The sequence below is a fragment of the Paroedura picta genome, chromosome 2 (genome assembly GCF_049243985.1).
Source record: "Paroedura picta isolate Pp20150507F chromosome 2, Ppicta_v3.0, whole genome shotgun sequence".
NCBI lineage: Eukaryota > Metazoa > Chordata > Lepidosauria > Squamata > Gekkonidae > Paroedura > Paroedura picta.
Genome location: NC_135370.1, coordinates 60,872,437 through 60,884,058, shown reverse-complemented (window position 1 = coordinate 60,884,058; position 11,622 = coordinate 60,872,437).

Below are 11,622 nucleotides of genomic sequence, written 5' to 3'. Positions count from 1 at the left end.
TGGTTTGCTGCTGCCTACCTCTGTGGAGCCCTGGACTTCTTCAGCAGTCTCCCATCCAAGTACCAACTAGGGCCAACCCTGCATACCTTACGATATCTCATGTGATCAGGCTAGCCAGGACCATGTGGGTTAGGGCAATAACATCAATATGTCAGTGATGTCTTAGCTCTAAAAATATCTCAAATAGAGAAATATCCAGTTGGAATATTAAATTTCCATGTGGACAAAAAGTTGTATCTTCTGGAGTATTTGATCACAGATCTCCTATGCCTCATGCAGTGCCCTGTGCTACCTTTTCTACTGGGGAATATTTATATTTTAGAAAATGACCGACTATTTCTGAGTCTGCTTTTGATTCTAAGTATAGATTCCTTGGCCTGACATCAAAGTTGATCAATCCCTGGAGTCTTCCTTAATTGTGTTAAAATGGCTGCAGCTACCTGCCTATATTCCTGCTGCCTCTTCAGATTTAATTTGCATGACAAATGGTTTATTGTTAAGAAGAATACATGTTACAAATGCAAGTGATTTGTGAGTCAGTCCCTCAAGGGCTATTATATCACAGAATGTTGTGTTCTTCAAGAGTTGCATCTTAGATCAAAGAAACTATTATCTTAATAAGAAAGTACTTTTAGTGATCACAATACAATCAAGACTTAAATGTGCTTATATTCAGTATACTAATGTGTAGTTTTGGAAAGGCTGAAATGGTCAGTTCTGATCAATACATGGCAACCTGCCAACCTTTGACTTTGGGCATTAGGTATCCACTTTGCATAGTAATATTTCATTTCATTTACTTTATTTTTAGAATATTTCTGTGCTGCCTCTATGCAGTCCTGCTCAAGACACCGTGCAATTAAAAACCATAGAATAGATTTCGGATTCAGAATACCTTTATCGGATAAAACACAAGCTATTAAAATACAAAGGCCATTTATCTTCATTCCCTGATGTCACCAAAAGGTTGCCTTTGACTGTGAATCCTTTGTTGAGAGTAAAAGCAAAAAGAGTGAAGTTGTTCTAGGATGCCCCTGAAAAAAAATGAGATACGCTTGACATAAAAATTGTGTATATGATGATAAGAAGAGAAAGTAGAGACAAAGAAAACAATAATACTAAAAGATATACATATATGTAGATGGCCAAATTTTGTAAATACCCAGGTTACACCTAGATTAGATTACTGCAATGCACTTTGTGTGGGGCTGCCCTTGAAAAGTGTTTGGGAACTTCATTTTGCTGAAGAAAGTTGTAGCTGAAATGTAGCTGAAATGTAACTGGTATCGGCCACAGAAAATATACCACCCCAGTCTTGGCCTATCTTGCCAGAGCTGGGATACATGAGACAGCCCTTCAGTGGCTGATCTCCTTTCTCCAGAACTGGACAGAGAGGGTTGCAGTGGGGGGGGGGGAGTTATTTCATTCCTTTCAACTCCCTTGTGAGGTTCCACAGGAGGTGGTTCTCTCCCCCACGCTTTTTAGCATCTTTATGCGCCCTCTGACCCAGCTTGTCCAGAGTTTGGGGCTGGGTTGTCACCAGTATGAGGATGACATCCAGCTCTATCTCCTGATGGACAGCTGCCCAGACTCCTCCTCGGAAACATGTGCCCGATGTTTGGAAGCCATGGCTGGATGGTTGGAGCAGAGTCTCCTGAAACTCAATCCCTCCAAGTTGGAGGTTCCATGACTAGGCAGGAGGGGGACAGATCAGAAAGGTTATTTTTTACCCAGCCTGGCTGTGGTACAACTTAACACTGCCCTAGCTTCCATGAATCTGGGGGTGATCCTGGATGCCTCCCTATTGATGGAGGAGTAGGCCACAAAAGTAGCATGCACAGCGTTCTTCTATCTATGCCAAGTGAGGTTACTAGTGCACTGTCTGCCCTCTGAGCTCCTGACCAATGGTCACCTCCAGCCTGGACTTCTGTGACTCACTCTACACAGGCCTACCCTTGTCCTTGACCTGGAAATTACAGCTCATGCAGAACACAGCTGCTAGGAACTCTCCTTGGAGGGCCCATATCCAGCTGGTGCTGAGGCAGCTGCATTGGTTGCCAGTTGTGCACCGATCAAGTTCAAGGTTCTGGTATTAACTTTTAAGGTCATCCATGGTCTGGGCCCCACATATCTGAAAGTCTTCATGTCGCCCTATTCCCCACACAGGGACTTGCGCTCAGCAGCCATGAACCTGCTGGTGGTCCCGGTCCATGAGAAGTATGCTTGGCTTCAACCAGGGCCAGGACCTTTTCAGGTGGAATGAGCTCCCAGAAGAGCTAAGGGCCTTGACAGAGCCTGTACAGTTCCACAGGGTCTGTAAGACAGTGATATTCCACCAGACATTTAGTTGAGGCCAGGTAACAGTTAAGATCAGGAGCTCCTCCTCAGATTGGCTGGGACATCAGGCCTTTCCCCTTATTACATCTTAACACCCTGAGGCGCTGGTCAAGGTGGAGATTCAGAACAGATGGGGGGGGGGTAGGGCTAGCACTGTCATTGTAGTAACAATGGGTTTTAATCTAGGGTCTGTTTTATATTTTATGTTTTATTGTGGGGTTTTAATTTTGTAACCCACTGTGAGCCAGCTTGTTGGAGGTGAGGGGCAAAAAAAAAAAAAAAAATCTAATAAATGAACTAATACATTTATACTGTCTCCAACTCAAGGTGTTGATCGACATGGCATGGAACCAGGATACTCAGCTACTCCTTTGCAGACATACCCAACAACAGTCTTCCACAGCCCTGTTCTGAATGTCTTTGTCTCTGAGATTAGGCAGGTGGCAACACAGGGGGCTTCTCAGGAAAATTACATCTATAAAATATGACAGTGTAAATGAAGTGTTTTCCTCAGATTTTGTGCGGTGGGGCTTTTTATGCAGGGATTCTAGGTGGTGGAAACACTGCCTCTGTGTCATGAGTTGGATATTCCTTAAATGTCATCCAAATGGCAAGCCTGCTTTTTGTTGCCTACAGAGAAAGCAACAGTGATCAGTCATTTTATATGTCACAGTGGCTGTAATTTTGGGGGGAGGGAGCTATTTAAAGAACTGCAAAAATCAGTTGGCAATAATATTTTATCATTTAAATACACATCAAGAAGGATTCATAAAACAAATGAGTTTATTTTTAATGATTCCTGTAGAAGATGTTGTAGGAACTGGGTAGCAACGAGTACAATCGTACAGCTTTTCTCTTCAGCCTGCAGGTACTGGGATCCTTTACACAGTAAGTTGTCAGGGCTGTTCTTGGTGGATTATAGTTCCCACAGTGAGATTTTGAGTCTCCTGTCAGATTCCATAGCAATTCAGAGGAGCTCAGGGAAAAACATGAGAGAAGTACCCATGCCTCTTTGTCGCAAGTATCCAGCAACCAGAAATCTATTGTCCAATTATGAGTGTTCTGTCTCCATATCTAATGCCTAAGTGTGGCCTGATCTGCAGATATCTAAATCTGTGAAGTGAAGTCATACACTAAACAGATTTTTCTGCAGAATTGGGGGACTCCCCAGGTTTGCAGAAAAATCTGAAAAACTGAACAAAATATATGAGGGGATTAACCTCCCGCTCCAAGAGTCTTGAATTCTCCCTCCATCAATGCAGAAGTACCAGCCTCTCAAAGGACCCACCCCATCCATAGCTGTGTTCAGGGAAGCTCCTTACCACCAAGCTATTTTCTTCCCTAGCACCAGAGCTGCTGCCACTGAAGCCAGGTGGCCCTTTGTGCTCCCAGCCTCCTACTCACTGAGCCCCTCCAACACACTCACCAGAACCACTGCTGAAGCCAGACAGCCTGCCATACCAGCTAGGTCTGCTGCAGCTCCTGGTCTTCCCACCACCAGAACCTCCCCCCCCATAACTGCATTGCCATAACTGCTGCTAGGAATCCAATCCTGCAGTGGTTCCTGGGCTACCCACCGTCAGGCCTGCCTCCCCCATAACATTATCAATGTTACTGGGCTTACTGCAACTTTTGACCTCCTCACCAGCACTGCTGCCAAGCCCCTGGCCCCCTCATTGCCACTGCCACCCCAGCCCTGGAAAGTTTCTTCTGGTTCTCCACATGTTGCTACTAATCGTGACTAATATGTATTAATGCAGTGGTCCCCGAGGACCGGTCCGTGGATCAGTCGGTACCGGGCTGCGGCTCCTCCTCGTCCTGCTCCCCAGCTGCTCCCTCGGGGGCTGCCCTGCCACTGTGCCGCCGGCTCACCTTTGGTGCTCTCCAGCAGCCACCATAGTTGGGGCTCCCCCTTGGCATGGCTGCTGGCAGTGCCCCCCAGTGGATGGTGGGAAGGTAGGGGTGCTGGCGGGAAAGTAAGTGGGGCAGGGGCTCAGGCAGCAGTGGCGACATCCCTCGGCAAAAGACTACCCCCACAGGGCCTCAGTAAAATTGTCAAGCGTTGACTGGTCCCCAGTGATAAAAAGGTTGGGGACCACTGTATTAATGGACCTATTTTCCACAAATGTATCTACTCCTTTCTTCAACCTACTGATGTTAGTGACAATCCCATACTCTTTTGGCAGAAGTTTCTATAAGTGAATGATGTGAAGAACATCCTTTTTGTGCATTCAGAAGCTACTGCCAATCAATGTCATTTCTACTATCTCTGAATAGTATTTTTTTCAGGAGTGAAAAAGTAATTTTGTTCTATCCCATCTCACCACTCTATTCATAGTTTTATAAACCTGTGTTACTTTGCCTCATTATGGTTATGATTTCTATTCATAATCTTATAACTATGTAGTTTTGTCTCATTATGAGTTCTGAAGCTTCTAAAATTGTCTAGGCATGGTACAGTTAAAATCAAGGCAGTCTCAAACCCTCTCCAGGGCCTACAGGATACCAAGAAACACACAAGAAGTAGGAAAGGGAGTAAATATTCATTGAATGATGGATTCTGAGATGCTGTTTAAATAGTGCCCACAAAAGTAGACCATGGAAGCAAGGTGGTATGAGAAAGGATGTCCCAATGTCGTGGAGAACAGTAGGTCAATGGGATATCTGACGAATAAGAAGGAACCATATGATGTTGTGTATGCCTGGTGATTTTGACTACCTGGAGGTAGTATATTACACTACAGAGAAGCCCAAGAATATATTACCCCAGTTTATTACCATTGCATACATAGCAGCTGAGGAAGTAGTTTAAACTAGATGTCAAGCTTGTGCAATGCCATATAGGTATATTCTCACTGATTGTTAAATCAGCTGAGAGAGCTCAGATAGAACTTCTCTGCAAGAACAGCTCTAAGGGAACCATGACTAGCCCAAGATCAGCCAGTTGGCTGTCTATGGAAGAATGGGGAATCAAACTCAGTTCCACATATTAGAGGCTGCCGCTCTTAACCCCTACACTATGCCAGTACCATGCTAGCTAAGCCCCTGTGCTCAGTGCAGAAGTAGGAACAAGATGCCAATCCAATCCCTGATTCCAGAAACATCCTAAACCCTGATGGCAGACATCAGAGCAGATCACTAGCAGGAGTGGGGAGATATATAAAAACACTCAAAGCCAAGTCCCTGTGCTCAGTGTGAACACAGAAAGAGCAGCAGACCCAGATGCCTGGTTCCAGGAAACTCCCACACCCCCACAACAGAGAGTGTGTTTCTAGGTGCTTTATTTTTACTGCTCTTTCATTATTATAAAAAAATTGCAGAAAAAAGGAAGAATAGCAGACCCATATGGCTGGTTCTGGAAAGCTCCCACACCAGAGGAGATACCAGCAGAGACCAGAGGAGATCACGGGTGAGGGATACAAAAGCACCCAGTGGCTAAGGCCTTGTGCTCAGCATGAGCACAAGAGAAGATGACCCACATTCTTGGTTTCAGAAAACTCCCCAAATCTCCACAGCAAAGAACAGAGGAGATCTCTAGCAGAAGTGGGAGAAAGGGAAGGCACAATAGCTGAGCCCCTGTACTGAAGGTCTGAGTCAGATAGAGTTCATTGCACCTTCATACCTGGTTATTGGGTTCAGGACTAATCTATCAACAGAAAGCAGAGCAAGCAAACAGAAAGGAATGCAGCCAGCCCTGCTAGCTCTGTGCCTCTTTTTTGCTTCACCAGCCAACAGGGGAAGGAGAGAGAGGGAGCTCCATTCATAGACCAGAAAATAAACTTTGTTTTTGACAGCCAGCAGTGTGTGTTAAGCCTTAGAAAGCTCCCATTGAGGTTTCCAAGGCTAGAGAATTCCATCCCCACTGTTGCCCTGGAGTTTGCTTGATCAGCACCAGTCTCTCTCCACTTACAAGCTGCCTCCATGGATGTTGCTTCACACACTATGGACGAGCCAAAATTCATGATGCACCAGTTCATATCCATGCCTAGGTATCTGCTGATGTGAACTAACAATACTCAGGAGAGGGTAAGCTAGTAAGTGATCAGTGGAGAGGTCCAGCAAGTAATCAAATTAATCTCATCTGTTATGAAAGCCTGGACTTAGATCCAGGTAGAAGTGTATGGAGGAATCACTTTTGACCCCTCCACCCCACAAATGCCCCAAAAGACACATGGAGCAGGGCTTGTTATCAGGAAAGACTTTAGGTGAGATTCAAATGGGTAGCCGTGTTGGTCTGAAGTAGCACAATAAAATCAGAGTCCAGTAGCACCGTTAAGACTAACAAGGATTTATTCAGGGAGTGAGCTTTCGAGTGCAAGCACCCTTCCTCAGACTATGAACTCCCTGCTGGTCGCACTCCGGGCAGGACTTGGTGGCCATCTTCACTTTCTGGGCCCGGCTGGCAGACATGCTCCCGCCCCGGCATCCGGTGAGACTGAGCTGAATGGATCCATCCCATGATAGGATGAATCCATGTGTGTGCGTGCAAAAACATACCAATTTTAGTTTGCAGAATAGTCATGATGAGCATCTTGCTTTCAAAAACAGCATAAGAAGAGAGATTCTGAATCCTGATTCATGCCATTCAAATGAGGCTAAGCAGAACTGAGACTCAAGCTTCACTACAAGTATTCAGCTGGAAGTCTGGTTTGAATACTATTTGTCCCAACATGAGCTTGAGTATCCCCCCCCACACACACACACACTTAATGGCATATCTGAAGTTTGGACCAACATATTTCAATGGGTTGCTTGTCCATGATGCAATTTTGCTGGAATGAATCAAATCAAAGTAGCTTAGCCACCTGAGGAAGTATGTAAGATCTTGTATTTTTAAAATAAAAATCCACCTTCTACTGCATATTACCTGAAGAAGCAAAGTGAATATTATAAGCAATGAGGATTGCAACGTGGGTGGCTTAATGAACTTCCAAAAATGCCCCTTTCCCCTCATCCTGAATGTGCTTTATTGAATTGCCTAGGGTGAAGCTGGCAGGTGCAGCCCGTTCCATTTGGTAAAAAAAGTATTCATTTTGTCCACTCAAGTGAATTCTCTGCCAAAGTCTGTGGATATAATAGACTAATGGGGAATTATGCCCGCTGGATAGCTGCACGATCATGTCGAGACAAAGACCCAAATGTATGATGCCCCCTTCTTCCCTCACAACCATCTAAACACACTCCATATGAAGCTCTTGAAGCTTCTAATCTTCTATTCGAACCCTCTGCCTTTGTTACTGGAGCACAGGGAGGCACTGAATCTGCCATTTAGAGGTGCACAAAAATGCTTAAAAAGGGAATGAACCACTGAGACAGAATGACACACACTGCTCAGCAAAACAATAAGAGACGTGTTTTCTTTTTCTGCAGTGTCAACCATTAAGACAAAAGGAATGGGATGAGATCTCTCTGTGTGGGGAGGGGGTGGCATCCAGCTTTTCAGTCACCTAGAGCTTGGCAGAAATTGTTTCTAAATCAATCGCTTAATCCTTTGAAGCACCATCACTCTTCTGTGTCACCTGCCAGCTTTGACATCGTGGATTTCAAATCCATGAATAAAATGAAGGCATCATAAGAAGGCTGAATCATAATGAAGCCATCAGCTTTATTAACATCCCAGCTAATTTTCAGGCAGCTGGTGACACTCTTACTTCAGCCTCCAGCCTAAGGAAGTCTCATCCATGATTTCCCTGGTCCTCTTAGATGACATTACTATGACTTGTAGTAATTAGCCCACTCTGTCCAAGGACAATTCAGTGGGAGCTGCAGAAGTGGTTCATTATTCATAATAGTTTGGGAGGGAAAGGGTGAAGAAGGGAATTCTCACTTCAGCCAACAAGCACTAGTAGGCCTCAGTGGAATAAAGGAAATCTCAGCCGTAAACTTGCAACTCACCACCAGGGTGTATGGGTGCAATTCACCCACCAGGGACTATCCATGGCAGGCTACTGAAGGTGGTGGTGAACTTACCACCAGTAGCTCATGACAGAGCTACTGGAAGCACAGCAGCAGCACTGTGCAGGCATGGGGGTTATGAATGGTTGGTAGAATTCAGTGCCACCAGGTGATGCCATAATTCCACACCCACACTGATTTCATTAGCTATTCAGAAGTTGTTCACCTGCATGGTGCTGCAGATATGCCCCCAGGAGCTCAGAGGTCACCTATTAACACCCACCAGTATCATCTTCCCCTCCCGCATCAGCTATGTACAGAGGTGGATGCCATGATATTCCCTGCACCTCATCCCCATTAGCTACTATGACTGGTCAGTTACCCCTGGAATGGGAACCATATTTTCTAGAGTTACTGAATCATATTTGAACAAATCCTGAACTCTGAGTTGTCATAAACTCATTAAGCTAGACATCTTGTGTTCTAAGTAATCGTTCCTTCATATTTACCAATTTTTCAATTACCATGGCAACTTACCATTTGAAAAGAGCTTGGCATCCGTTCTTCTGAGTGCATTGATTGATGGAAATGCGAAAAGAATGGAAAGCTTGGAGTCCGCGTAAACATAGGTAATGACTGCTGAGGCAACTGAGAGTTTTTAAATGTAGATCTAATTTGATTCTCTTGGTGAACTGGCATGTCTTTCTCACTGAAAAAAGTAAATAAAGTGGGCTAGGACTAGGATGAACTGGGAGAATGTGGTTTGGTTCAAGGCTTATAGTCAACCCACCAACCAAACCACCAACTAAAATGGCCTTAAATGAACTGAGGTTTGTAAGGTTCACTCCAGACTCCCTGGGAATGTCCAAATGACCCTTCTCTACCTGCCCACCAAGTTTGGTGAGAATTGGACTTAGGAGGTCTGAATTCCAGTCCCCCCCAAAGGTTCCCCAAGAAAAGCCTTTTAGAGAAATGTCAGGGGCAGCATCATGACTGTGGACCCCATGCAAGCCACACACACCAATCCCCCCGGTCCTCTACAATCTCTCAGAGGGGGCAACTTATATCCCAGCTGCTGGCCTCCCAAAATGGTTTCTCATGTTTATACCTGCCCACCACTCCTGAGAACCCCTTTGTGTGCCACCAGGATGAAAGTGGATGCAAAGAAAGTGAGTACATTTTTCACTACTTGAAGGAGTCCCAAAGCAGTTTACAATCATCTTCCCTTCCTCCCCCCACAACAGAAGTAGGCAAGGCTGAAATAGCTCTGACAGAACTGCTCTGTGAGAACAGTTCTAACAGGGCTGTGACTAGCCCAAGGTCACTCAGCTGGACGGAAGTGAAGGTATGGGGAATCAAACTCAGTTCTCCAGATTAGATGCTTCCACTCTTAACTACTATACCAAAGGTGCTCATGTAGGGAAGAAGAATCCTCCATTCTACATTTCATTCCATAAGCTCCTGGTCCCCAGGCACCAAACCCATCCTGCCAGACCAATGGAGGCCCAGAATTCACCCACACTGTTGCTGTTGGCAATGCCCTGGGTCACATTCACTCTCTACAATAAAATGATTGTTAAGCATGGCCAACTCACCTCCTCCCCTGCATCCAGGAGTCACTCACAGTATTGCAGGTGGCCTGTTCACTCTCCATGGTCAAGGTGATTACTAAGTATGGCCAACCTCCCTCCTTCCCTTGACACAGAAGTCACCTGCACTGTTGCAAATGTTCCTGGACTCTATTCACTGTCCATGGTTATTGGGTTCAGGACAAAGTCTGATGCTTTTACTTTACTTGGGGTTTCCAGGATACACAAAATACAACAATTACAAATAAGTAGAGACAAGAACATAGTCTAGAGTCAGAGAGCCAACACTTCAGTCCAGGGGTTACAAAGAAACAAGGTCTGGGGTCCAGGGCTTGTCAACTGGTACAGGGTGCAAAGTCTAGGTTTTTAGCTGGAAAAGCAAGCAGATGTTAACATAAACAGAGTACAAGACAACAAGTTGGCAAGCAACATTGCCTCCTTTTACAGACTTACCTTTCAAGGTCCAGGTGTCATTTCCAGGCAATAAGCCATTGGGTTGATCTCCTCCATGATACGGTAAAGGCTGATAAATCCAGTATCCAGCTTATGGTGGGGGGGGGGGGGGCTGACTCCAATGTACTTAAGTGGAGAGAGAAACCAAATCTCCTATCCTCAAAGCTTCTGCCTATCATCTCTGTCCACTAATACCTTGTATGCCTGCTTTGTCCATCCAGTTGCTTGTGGACTGCTTGGTGCAGAGTCCATAGGTTCATGAACAAGGTCATTTGTAGATGGCACAGAGGATTCTGGGATGTTCTGCAGAAAATATTGTGGTGGCATCCACAGGTGGTTAGGTTGAGCTGTGGACTGAGTTGTTATGAACAAACTCTGTCATGGGCAGCAGGTCTGCCCAGTCATCCTGCTGATTCTTGACACATCTCAAATACTGCTCCAAAGTTGCATTGTGCATTCTGTTTGGCCATCTGACCAGAGATGATGGGCCAAAGACAATGCATGTGCAGTAGCATGTTGCTCAGTAGCATGTGCAGTACTTTTCAGAACTGTGAGGTGAATTTGATTCGGTGATCCAATACCAGATGTCTGGGGATCCCACGCAGCTGGAACATGTGTTGTAGGTAAAGCTAATCTGTCTTTCTAGCCAAAGGTATGGCTGATCATGGGAGTCGGTGAGCGGGTGAGTCTGAGTGGCGAGTCAATTTGGGCGCGGCGCGGCTCGGCCAGGCAGCGGGAGTCGGCGAGGCCCAAGGGGCCGTGGCGCGGTGCGGCTCAGCCGGGCGGCAGGAGTCGGTGAGCGGGCAAGTCGGCGAGTGGCCAGTGGATGCTGGTGTGGCGCGTGGCGCTCGTCACCCCCCCGCGGCGCTGGCAAGGAGTCGCGGCGGCGCGGCGAGGAGTCGGTGACCTGGCGTTGGGGAGGTGAGGCAAGTTATGGCGGTGGGTGGGTGGCTGCGGGCGAGGAGGAAGGGGGGCAGATTGGGAGGCGTGAAGCGCCTCCCGATTAGTCAGTTCAGCGGCAATTGGTCCCTTGCCACCGGACTGACAATCAGAGGGCCCAATCGGCAGGCATGACGCGCCTGCCTATTGGGCCCTCCGATTGTCAGTCCGGGGGAAGGGGCCTATGGGCACCCTTCCTCATCACGGACAGGGCCCACCTTTGGTGCCCTTAACGAATGATTTTATCCGCTCCGTTAGGAGCGGTAAAGATACACAGAGCATTTTCTTGGAGATAAGGCCTTTGTCTGCCTTCAGTTGGAAGCCATCAACTAAAGTCATTAGGGCTGTCTCTGTCCCTGAGCTCATCCTGAAACCAAATAGCATGCATGTTAGAGCTAATATAAAAGAA